Genomic DNA, 12,104 nt, shown 5'->3' on the forward strand with positions numbered 1-12,104 from the left:
CACAGCACAGAGACAGAGGCAGGCGGATCTCTATGAGTTTGAGGCCAGCCTGGTCTACATAGTGACTTCCAGGTTAGCAGAGCTACAAAAACAAAACAAAACAAAACAAAACAAAACAAAAAAAACCCATATATATACTTACTTTTAATTACAAATAATGGTATGTGCAGGAGAGTGCAGGTACCCTCAAGGATCAGAGGCCCCTGGGCCTGGAGTTGCAGGGGATTGGGAGCTGCCCTATGTGGGGGATTGGGACCGAATGAGTCCTCTGCAAGTGTAGTAGGTGCTCTTAACCACTGAGCCATCTCTCCAGCCCCTATATGTGCTTTTCACCTTAACAACTGGACGCACCAGCAAGATGGTCCAGCAGGTAAAGACACCTGCTCCCAAGCCTGACAACTTGAGTCTATTCCCCAGAATCCACACGGCAGGCAGAAAGAGAACCAACCCCTGAAGACTGTCATCTGACCTCCACGTGTGTGCCACAATGTACGGGGAGAGAGAGAGAGAGAGAGAGAGAGAGAGAGAGAGAGAGAGAGAGAGAGAGAGAGAGATATAAAAAAAAAAAAAAACAACTGGAAGATCCCAAATTCTAGCAGGTGGTTTAAGTCTCATTGCCTCTCCCGACGCTAGGTGACTTGTGCGTTCCTGTATTTTGTTAGCAGTCTACCTCAGAGCTCCTCAGTTTCACACTCTATGCTTCCCCAGTTACTCAGTCCTTCCTGTCTTTCCTGACCTCATCACTCTGGAAGAGTACTGATCTTTATTTGGTAGAATGTCTCTTACTTTGGTTTTTCCCCAGTGTTTTTGTGTTTGTTTGTTTGATTGATTGTTTTTATGATTAGACGAGGGTTGGAATATTCTCTGCAAGAATCTCAGATGTAATGACCTGCAGGTGATGCCAATGTATTATTAATAACTATATCATTTTCTAGTGCCTCCATAACAAGTTACCACAGATTTAGCATCTGAAAGCAACACCCATTTATTATCTCATTTAATATCTCATATTTGATTATTATCTTCTGGTGGTCAGAACTACGAGTGACTTCTGCACCTACCTAGAAATCACAATGCAAAACCTCTGTGGGCTGGACAGCCTTCTCATCAAGGTTAGGTACCAGTCAATTCCTTGAGGTTATATCCTGAATGGCTGTCCTGTTGGCTGGCAGGTGAGACTCCCTCTAAGCTATTAGAGAATATTTCCATATGATTGTCACATGACCCCCATCTACAAAGGCAGCAGGTGTCCCTGCAAACAGTCCTCACACTTTCTCTGCTTCTAGACTCAAGTTCACAATGTAGCATAAAGTTGGGCATGTGGCCTACTCCTGTAATCCTGCCACCCGGAAGGAAGCCTGAAGTTAGGCACTGCCGCAAATCTGAGTCCAACCCAGAGTACGAGCTGAGGCCACAGTGTGAGACCTATTTCAAAGAAAGGAAGAGGATGGGGCAAGAAGGGAGGGAGGGAAAATGGCTGTCTCCTCTAGAGTTGTTTTCACTGGTGGTGTTAAGCCAGGGGCACTGAACTTGAACCCCTGCAGCAGCAGTACGAGCCCCATGCTTTTATTTTTCTAAAAATAAACCTGTTAATCATAAATGGAAAAAAACCAAGTTCGTAGTGGAGAAATCCAGAAAGCAATATTTTAACTAGTGGTCAGTGTTATCATCATCACTAGCGAAGTTGGTAAAATTCTGGTTGCCCACTCCTTCCCACCCTGCATAAGGATGGTGGGTGGCTCACGACCATCTGTAATCCCAATTCAAGAGGATCTGACACCCATTTCTGACATCCTTGGGCACCGGGCATGTACATGGTACACACACATATATATACATTCAGGCCAGCACGCACGTTAAGCAAAATCGCTTTATTCTAATTAAGTCACAAAAACACCACACAGCTGGTTGGAGGAAGCCACTTAAACACCTGTCCAGTCCCAAGCTATACATCTTGGTGAACTTCTATATACCTACAACGGCCATTCTGAAGACAAGGGGCTTTGCTTAGGGCTTTACACTTTTTTTTAAGATTTATTTATTTATTATATATAAGTACACTGTAGCTGTCTTCAAACACACCAGAAGAAGGCATCAGATCCCATTACAGATGCTTGTGAGCCACCATGTGGTTGCTGGGATTTGAACTCAGGACCCCTGGAAGAGCAGTCAGTGCTCTTAACCGCTGAGCCATCTCTCTAGCGCACGGCTTTACACTTTACTACTAACTACATTTTGTATTTAATCTTGAAGTTGTTGCATAATTAAGTTTTTGAAGGAGATATTTGTGTCTATGCAAATGCTCTATTTCTCTGCAATACGTGTCTTTTCTTGTATGAGCTCACTGTATGCTAGTTTCTTCTATGTGCTAATTACGTGTGCTCTGCTTTGTCAGGGAATCTTGCTGTATCTCAGGCTTGCTTTAATGCTCAGTCTGTTGTCAGCCTACCAAATCCTGAGATTAGAAGTAGGTGTCTCTACACCTGGCTTAAGTTACCACAAGCTTAATTAATGGCCTAAGCCAACACAAATGTATTAGCTTGTCATTCTGGAAACAAAACTCCAAAATAGTATTTACTTGGCTAAAATTACGATGTTAGTAAGAGGTGTGGTGACCTCCATCACACCTTCATGTATGACCTACTATGCACACAGTTTATCTTGGCACTTGGCAGGAAGCTCTCCTGGTCACAACAGCTAGTCCTAGCTAGTCCAAGCAAACAATAACAAAAGGTCTTAGGACCGTCCCATTCCCAGACACAGCAGGAATACCCCATAGCCCTCCTTCAGTAGCGTTCCTGTCTTTACCTTGACAGGTGGCAGAAGCATATCCTCCAATCTCCCTCCGACTCTGTTTTAGATGCCTTCCTCTAAGGACTCTGGTTCGAGGCCCACCTGGACCATACAGGGTCATCTCCCCATTTTAAGACATTTAATGTATTAACATGTATAAAATGTCTTTTGCTGTGCAAGCCTGTTCACAGGTCCAAGCATCCAAGCATGGCACCCTTGAGAGCTGCTAGTCTACTTCCCACATGAACATATTTGGACTAATGAGATAATTGATCAGTCTATCATAAAGCTATTTTGTTCTGTTTTAAGATGGAGTCCCTGCTATGTGGCCCAAGCTTGCAATGTGTCACCATGCCCTGTTTAGAAAGTGATATTGTTGGGGTTGTAGATTAAACTAGGGATCCCTACAATGCTAAGCAAGTACTCTACACTGAGAATAAGCGCCACACTCTTTAGCTTGTTTCTTTAAATAGGGTCTCTAGCCCCCTCTAGGGATGACCTTGACCTCCTAGTCATCTGTTTCTACCTCCCAAGTGCTAGGATACTAGGCATGTGCTGGCATACCCTGTGTGTGCGGTGCTGGGGACCGGACTCTGGGCTTCATACACACAAGGCAAACGCTCTGCCAAGCATCTCTACCTTAATTGTTGTGTTTTGTTTGGAGAGAGGTTCTCACTCTAGTCCAGGCTACACGGGAACTCATGATGACCTCAAATTCACCTCAAATCCTCCTGCCTCAGCTAGCCACTATTATAAAATATTATAATATATTATCAATATAATAGTAATATTATTATATTATGTGTTATATAATACATACTATTATATAATTATTACATATAGTAGCCATAACTGTGCCTGGTGCTTTTAAAAAAACTGTATTTGTGCATTTGTCTAAATCTTTAATAAAAGTAAAAGTCATTAATTCCCCCCTGGCAGGACACTGGTTTCAATTCTGTCCTCTAGCAACAATGAAAACTGTCAACCCATCTGTCTGTTCCTCTCTTTCATGTTTGTACCAGCAGCACAGATTTTTACCCAGCTGTAAAAGCAATGATTCTAATCTACCCTACTGTGCTACTCTGCTGTATAAAGAGCAGTTTGTAAACCCCACACACATCCCTGGCTGGGAATTACATCTTTAGAGCCACATAAAAAGAGTTAAATCATCTAAGCCAGGCATAGTCATGCATGCAGTGGCTGCAATGACCCAGGAGGCTCGCAAAAAAGGTTCACGTCCGCTGAAGATTTTGGAGTCAGACTAGGCAACATAGTAAGATCCTATCTCAAAAGAAAAACATTTAAAACTAAATAAATGTTCTCATCCTATTCTTGGCCGTAATGCATTCTTACTCTTTATTCACTTATTCATTGAGTAAACGTTTATTGAATATCTGACTTTGGAAAGCACTGTCGTAAATATTGGTGACAAACAGTGAGATGTAACAAATCATAATTTAAAAGACAGAAAAGCTGCTTTCAGTAGCTTAATCTCAGGATCATCTGAGTAGCTAAAGTAGCCTTCCTAAGAGCAGTTCTATAAGTGGAGTTTCCCCTCATTGTTTCAGCTGACACGAAATAGGTACTTGGTGTAAAGCGCTGTGTGCCAACAGGGGTGGTGGTGGGCAGTGGGAGACGAGAGGACCAGGAGGACCCAAGGCCAGCCGGGAGCACAGGAGACCCTGTCTCAACAAAAGGGCTAAGGAGATTATCACTAGGCAACGGGGCTTGCTGTACAGGCTTGGATACCTGAATCCAGTAGGTAGAAGTTTGAAAATGTAGGAGAGAAAAATAAAATCAGTCAGTCTTTTTGAAAGGAGTTCAAAGACAGCCTGGACTATGCAGTGAGGACACCCCACAGCCCTCTGCACACACAGAAGGAAGTTATTTAATTCTTTCTGTTTTAGTGCTGAGCTTCCCACTGGTTGCATTAGGAATCACTCTGGGACTAGAGAGATGGCTCAGCCCTTGCCGTTGTCGCAGAGGACCCAGTTCAACCCCCATTACCCACACGGCAGCTTACAACTGTCACACAACTCCAGTTCTAGAAACCAGTACCGTCTTCTGAACTCAGGGCATTAGGCACAGACACACACATGCAGAGGAATTAAATAAAATAAACCATAAAATAAACCTTTGTATAGCTACAGGATTCTCAGTGTCCGCTCCCGTTCTTTGAGACTTGTTTTACATTTTATGCATATAAGTTTTGCCTGCGCATGCGTATGTGTACCACCGGAGTGTCTGGTATCCTTGGAGGTTCAGAGGAAGGTGTCAGATCTGCCAGAACCGGAGTTACAGACAGTTGTGAGCTGTTGTGTGGGTGCTGGGAACGAAACCAGAGTCCTCTGCTACAGCCGCAAGTGCCCCACTGAGCAAGTCTCCAGCCCCCACTCTCATTCTTAAAGATCAGACTCTTGTGGGTGAATCTGTGGTTTAGTTCTGTAATCCAAGGTCCTCAGGAAATGAGGCAAGAAGGTTCTAGATGCCAGGCCAGTCTTAGTAAGATTCTGTCAGAGAAAATCGCTTTAAAAGGGCTGGAGACACAGCTCAGAGGTAGAACACATACCTAGTTTGGGTGAGGCACTAAAGTACCCAAGAGTCCCAGAGAAGGAAAGCTAAAGAGGAGGTCCTACTGCCATCCCCAGTGGTGCCTATGTGTCACTCAGGCACTAAGGGGGTTGAGAAAGAAGTGTCGCAAGTTCAAAGAAAGCCTGGGCTACCTCAGGAGGCCCTGTCTCGAAGGCAGCACACTTACTTACAAATGTGGAATTCCTAGAACTGCCTAATGCTGAACATGATACTAGCAGCCACACTTGGCGGGGCAAGCCTATAACCCCAGCATTTGGAAGGCTGAGGCAGCAGCATTGCTGCAGTTATCTTGGCCACATAGTGGCTTTCAGGTGTCCAAAGAATGTCTCAAAAATAAAAAGTAGCAATAACTACTCTGTGGCTGACATTATCCTAGCATTGCCATCTCACAGGTAATGGAGTACGGTGACGGTTAACTTTCCGTTGGAGATAGGTCTTCCTGTATCCCAGACTGGCCTTGAACTTGCTATGCAGCCAAGGATGACCTTGAACTATTTTTTTTTTTTGAGATTTATTTATTTTATGTATAGAAGTACACTGCAGCTGCCTTCAGACATACCAGAAGAGAGCATCAGATCCCATTACAGATGGTTGTGAGCCACCATGTGGGTGCTGGGAATTGAACTCAGGATCTCTGGAAGAGCAGTCAGTGCTCTTAACCGCTGAGCCATCTCTCCAGTCCGACCTTGAACATTTTTAAAAGCATTTACATTTTGTTATGAGTGTTTTGCCTGCATGTATGTCTGTAGGCCATGTGCATGCTGAGTGCCCATGGAGGTCAGAAGAGGGCCCTGGGTTCCTGGGATTGAAGTTACAGATGGTTGTGAGCCACCAGGGCATGCTAGGAATCAAATCTGGGTCCTCTAGAAGAGTAACCAGGACCCTTAACCACTGGGCCATCTCTTCAGCTAGACCTCGACCTTCTGATCCTCTTGCCTCTAACTCTGAGGACCTGGGATTGTAATTGTAGGCACTGTACTACCTACCATGGCTGGCTGATGCTTACTAAGACTGAGGATGGGCTCCAGAGCCTTGCGCATGCTTGGTAAACACACTGCCGACTGAACTTCTCCGTACTTGGCTACATTGGATGTGCTTAGATTTGCAAAGCACATCAGATTTGTGAGGACACTTCCAGAGGAGCACCACCCTCCTTCAATGTGGATGGCTCCACCCAATGGGCCTGAGGAAGTCATTTCTCCTTCTGTTTCCTGGTGGCCATGAATGAATAGCCCTGACCCACTACACCTTCCCAGATACAATGGACTGGAAACAAAATCAAAACCGAATTTTCCTCTTTGGCTGTTTCTCAGGTGTTTTTGTCACAGTGATGAAAACCGTCTAACAGAATGATAGGGCTAGGGTTCCCATTTAGAGAACTGATCCTACAGCTCTCTCTCTGAGTACATGAATGATGGATCTATCATCGCGCTGCCACCCAGTAAGTGGTGCTGGATGTCACGATGTCTTTAAACTGTTCACAGCTTAGTGATTTCCCCCAACTTTGTCATAGTTGAAAAACTGTAATTTCAACAGACTGGAAATACACAGGGTGAAAATCTCAGAAATAGACTAAGTGCTGTGCAGACTTAGATCTACATCAGCATCCTGCTGATGTGCAAAGGCGGTTTTTGAGACGGCGTCGTGTCCAACAGTATCGTGTCCTAGGCAGGCCTCGAGCTTGCTAAGTACTTGAGGAGCACATTAACTTTGATCCTCCTGAGTTGGGAACGTGTGCCACCATGCCCAGGTTTAAGCAGTTGCTAGGGTTTGAACCCAGGGTTTCCTACATGCTAACAAGTACCCTACTGACTAAGCTCCCTAGTTCTGGCCCTAGAACAGTTTTCATACTTGCTTTATTTCTACATGGAAGAACATGTTTCATATATGTAAAAGTGCTTTCCTACTTTAGGACCTCAAGAGTATACTGTTTTTCTTTTCTTTCTTACTTCTTTAAGATTTTTATCCCTTCGAGACAGGGTTTCTCTCTGTAGGCCTGGATATCCTAGAACTTGCTCTGTAGACCAGGCTGGCTTTGAACTCACAGAGATCTTTCTACCTCTGCAGCACTGACATTAAAGGGGTGAGCTACCACACACCCATATTCTTAAAGCAAACCTCCCAGTCCTGCATGTAATTTTTCTTTTAATGTGTTTGCATTTGGTGTACATATGTGTACACGTGTGCAGGGGTGAGAGAATACGTGTGTATAAGCATGCACATGGAGGCCTGAGGTTGATGTCAGGGCTCTTTTACCTTGTTCAGTAAGGTCAGGTTTCTCAATGGAACCCAGACCTGGCTGATATGGCTGGTCTTGCTAGGCAGTTTGCCCTGGGGAACCTGGGTCCTGTCTCTAGCCTTCCGAGGCTGGTTACCAGTGGTTACCATACCCACCCAGCACTTATGTGGACTCTGGGCATCCGAACTGGGGTCCTCATGCTTTTGTGGAAGTCTTAGCCATCTACCCAGCCCAAGCCTACATTTTTTTTTTTAAAAAAATGGAATGAATAAAGTGTGGAGTCACTTGTTTATCTGAATATGCAAGAGCTGGGGCAGGGGAATTGCTAAGAACTCAAGGTCAGCTTGAGCTATGTGATGTGAACATTCTTCAAAAATAGAACAGGAGAGGAGAGTGGAGGAGGAGGAGGAGCTGAGGAAGAGGGGAAAGAGGAAAAAAGAAAGATGACGAGGGAGGTGGAGGAGGAGGAGGAGGAGGAGGAGGAGGAGGAGGAGGAGGCGGGAGGGGGGAGGGGGGGAGAAGAAATCCTAAGCAGGTGTGCTGCGATTTGCCTATAACATTGCACTTGTCAAATGGAAACAGCAGTCAGAAGTCCAAGGGTGTCTTTGGCCACAGAGCAAGTTCAAAGCCAGTCTGGGCTATAGGAGACCCTGTCTCCAAACAAAACAACAAAACAGATCAAAATCAGTATGGAATGTCTTCAGTCACAGCATTCCAGACAAAGACAAGCAAGTTTCTCTTATGAGTTTGAGGCCAGCCTGGTCTGTTCTCCAAAGTGAGACCCTATGTCACAAACACAAACAAGCATAGCAAAGTAACAGCAAAACAAAACCCCATATAATGTGAAAAGGGAAAAAAAATCAATCTCTTTGAAATTTAAAATATAGTAAGAAGGAATATTATTTAATTAAAAGTTTTAGAAAATAGAAAACCTGCAAAATATCTGTCTTACAAGTCAAAATACACATAATCTAAAAATGTATTGAAATTTCGCGTGTGTCTATTTGTGCATGTGGTGTGTGGAGGACGCACTGACGTACAGCACACTTAAGACTAAGGGAGGGTGTATGTCCTCTCTCCTGTCTTATGGCTGTGAAACACCTTCCACTGAACCTAGAGTTTGCCTGACGAGCAGTAAACAGCAGCAACCCAAACACATACGGGGTACAGGAGTGCGTGACCCCACGTACGGGGTACAGCAGTGTGTGGCGGGCTAAGTGACTGTCGGATTCATATTCAGGTTCTCACGCTTACTCAGAGGGTGTTCCTTCCCGCTGAGTCACCGACCCAGCCCTTCAGAACAAGTCTGTAGGGTTTTTTACTTGTTTGCACTTTGAGTCAAGGTTTTGCTGTATATCCTCATGCCTCACCTGTTGAGTGTTGAGATTACAGATCTGTCTCTCCCACAAGGTCTGGCAGATATTAAAGTTTGACAGTTTTTTTCTTAAATTTTTATTTTTTCGAGACAGGGTTTCTCTGTGTAGCTCTGGCTCTTTGGAAACTCACCCGGTAGACCAGGCTGGCCTTAAATTCAAAGAAATCCACCTGCCTCTGCTTCCCCAGTGCTGGGACTAAAGGTGTACATAAACCACCACCTGGCAAAAGTATTTTATTTTCATGATTTATTTTTATTTTATGTGTTTCGGTGTTTTACCTGCATGTATTTTGTATGAGGGTGTTAGATATCCTAGAACTGGAGTTACAGACAGTTGTGAGCTGCCATGTGGGTGCTGGGATTTGAACCCAGGTCCTTTGGAAGAGCAGCCAGTGCTCTTAACTGCTTAGACATCTCTCCAGCTCCTTGAAAGTTTTTATGAGCATATATAACTATACATAATTTACTCTGGGTTGCTGTTGCTAATGCTTACGACTGATTTTCTTTTTCTTTCTGTTTTTTTTTTTTTTTTGGCAATGTATAAAAGCACGCTTTTTTTCAAGAGCGCTGAAGATACAATACAGACAACTGGAGGTTTTTACGTCATTCGTAGTTGAGGATAGTTAGGCCCCACTCACCCCTTGCCCACGATCCTGCTGGAGAACAGACCTCACATTCTCAGGCCACTGCTTACAACAGGCTTGTCACCAAGGATGGCCATGTCCTGGAAAGCCCAGGAGTGGCACACAGTAGAGTAGTACCTGGCAATCTGCCAGTCCCAGAAGGCAGGCTTGGGTCCCTGATGTTTGACTTAAACCATGGCCAACAAAAGCAACACAGAGTGAGCAAAGGCCTAGCTCCTTGGCCTTCTACAGTCACGCCCAGCTTCCTGGAAAGTCTCTGGAGGGACCCAAGGCTGGGAGCACTGAGGAGGAGGAGGCAGTGCCTACAGAAGCCCACGGCTGCAGCACTTGCTGCTGGGCTGCTGGTCCATCGGCGCTAATAACATTTCCTGGGGCAATACCAGAGTTACCTGGGCAGAGTAAACGCAAAAACACGACACAGGAGTGCCTTTAATCCCACCTAGGGCTACAGGGAGAAGCCCAATGTCAAACAAAACAGAAACACCTAATCATGTTACACAGGTAAAACTTTTTATCATGTACAGAATACATTGAAATAGAGCATCTCCTCTGAACACAAGACAGCAGGCCCTGGCTTTCTGTAAGCTCCCAACACAACACAAACCATGGCCTTGAAAGAGTTCCTTCTCCTCCAGGTGGTGGTGGTACACGCCTTTAATCCCAGCATTTGGGAGGCAGAGGCCGGTGGATCTCTGAGTTCAAGGCCAACCTGGTCTACAGAGGGAGTTCTAGGACAGATAAGCCTATTAGAGAGATGCTATCTCAAAAGACAAAACGGAGTTCCTTCTCCAGCAGGAAGGAGGGGCGCAGGGGAAGAGGCAGAGACAGTGTGCATGTACAACCTGATTCCATAGGACTGTCTCAGCATCATCTGAAACTATACGTCCCTTGCCTTACAGCCTGGGTTTGGTTTCTTTGGGCCACCAGACCTAGGTCTCGGGGCGTGCACTACTCAGTCTATCTCTATCTTCTTATTCTGCAAAGAATCCATGAAGACTTGCCATTCCATTGGATAAAAGCGCTTATAGACATTGATCTTGTTCCAAATCTGTTTTGGGGTGTCTTGATAGTAATTCTTCTCCTCTCAGCCATGGCCTTATAGTCCTCCCGTGATTCTCCACCACGTAATAAACATAATCGATGAGGTCCCGAGACAAGGTATTTCCTTTCTTCTGTGGGAGGCTGGCTTCTGCCTCCAGGTCATTTACCACATAGAGCTTCCGAACAAGATCCTTGGGTCTCTCCTCCATGTCTACCTCCATGGCCTCTTACGGAGGGGAACTGCCTTGTTGGGGTCCATGGCCAACCCCATCTCCGCCATGTTCTGCCACACGGATTTGGTGTGGTCCCAGGCTTTGTCGGATGTGGGAGCACTGGATCTGTGGCGCTGCCTTCCGACGAGCATTCCGGTTCAGACGCTTTCGGTTGACGTTGTAACTGAACTTCTGCCTCCGAGTCTTTCCATTAGCCTTGGGCATCACGCAAACTGCCGCACCAGCAGCTCAAACTCCGAATCACGCTCTCAGAGCCGCGTGTTAATAGTCTCGGTCCCCAATGCCCGCTACAACTGATTTTCTATCAATTTTAAATTTAAATTTAATTATAAATTTAAAGAAATTATAAATTTAAAGAAATAAATAGTAGTATTCAAATGGACCAAGAAATTGTGTTGTATGGCAAAATTGCATTGTATCACTTACTAGTTAATACCACAACCATTGTATGAGACTCACTGAGCAGCTGCCAAGCTGAAGTGAGTCATCCGATCAGTATCACAGTGATTGAATGGGTAAAGTTAATGAGTATGATAACTGGTCCAGAAGAAAAACATGTCTGTTCTGTTTTTCTGGAGCTAGGAATTGAACCCAGAGCCTGGACTGTCAAGGCAGGTGCTTTACCAGGAAAAAAAATATAAGGTGCAACATAGTTAATCAAAGTTAAGAATATCACTGATTTGGTCAAACCTACTTAGCAACCAAGACGTTGTAATCATAATGAATTTATCATTTGGATTGGAAAGAAAAGGGTGACCAACATCTTTGATGTGTTAGCTTGATAAAGAGGAATCAGGAAAAGTTTAAGGACTAACCATGGGACTTAGACTTAGATAATGGATGGTAGGGAATGGAGGTGCGGATCCTTTTGGTCAGCTATGTGTACATAAACTAGCCTGTATCAGAGACTAGCAGAGGCAACCTAATTTTGTGTGACCATGCTGAATCAGAAGGCATGGAGGAAGAGCTCTCAGTGAGGGACGAATGACCTTTTCCCTGACAGAAGAGCCTATTTAATACAATTTCTCGCCCAGTCCTTTACCCAGCAATTTAATGCCTAGGAGAAATGACCTCATTCTGGGAGTAAGCATTTTGCTCATTATATTAACACTGGCACCAGGTTTGAAGAGCAAAGTTAACATCACTGTTCCCATTTAAGAGCATGCCAGATACTTCCTGGAATATAA

At 44.7% G+C, this 12,104-nt stretch overlaps 1 pseudogene; it reads right to left on the reverse strand.

Annotated features, from left to right (window-relative positions):
- Window positions 1–10,424: 10,424 nt before the first annotated feature.
- Window positions 10,425–11,824, reverse strand: LOC116898195 (annotated as a pseudogene).
- Window positions 11,825–12,104: the final 280 nt, after the last annotated feature.

The sequence above is a fragment of the Rattus rattus genome, chromosome 4, assembly GCF_011064425.1.
Source record: "Rattus rattus isolate New Zealand chromosome 4, Rrattus_CSIRO_v1, whole genome shotgun sequence".
In the NCBI taxonomy this organism is placed as follows: Eukaryota; Metazoa; Chordata; class Mammalia; order Rodentia; family Muridae; genus Rattus; species Rattus rattus.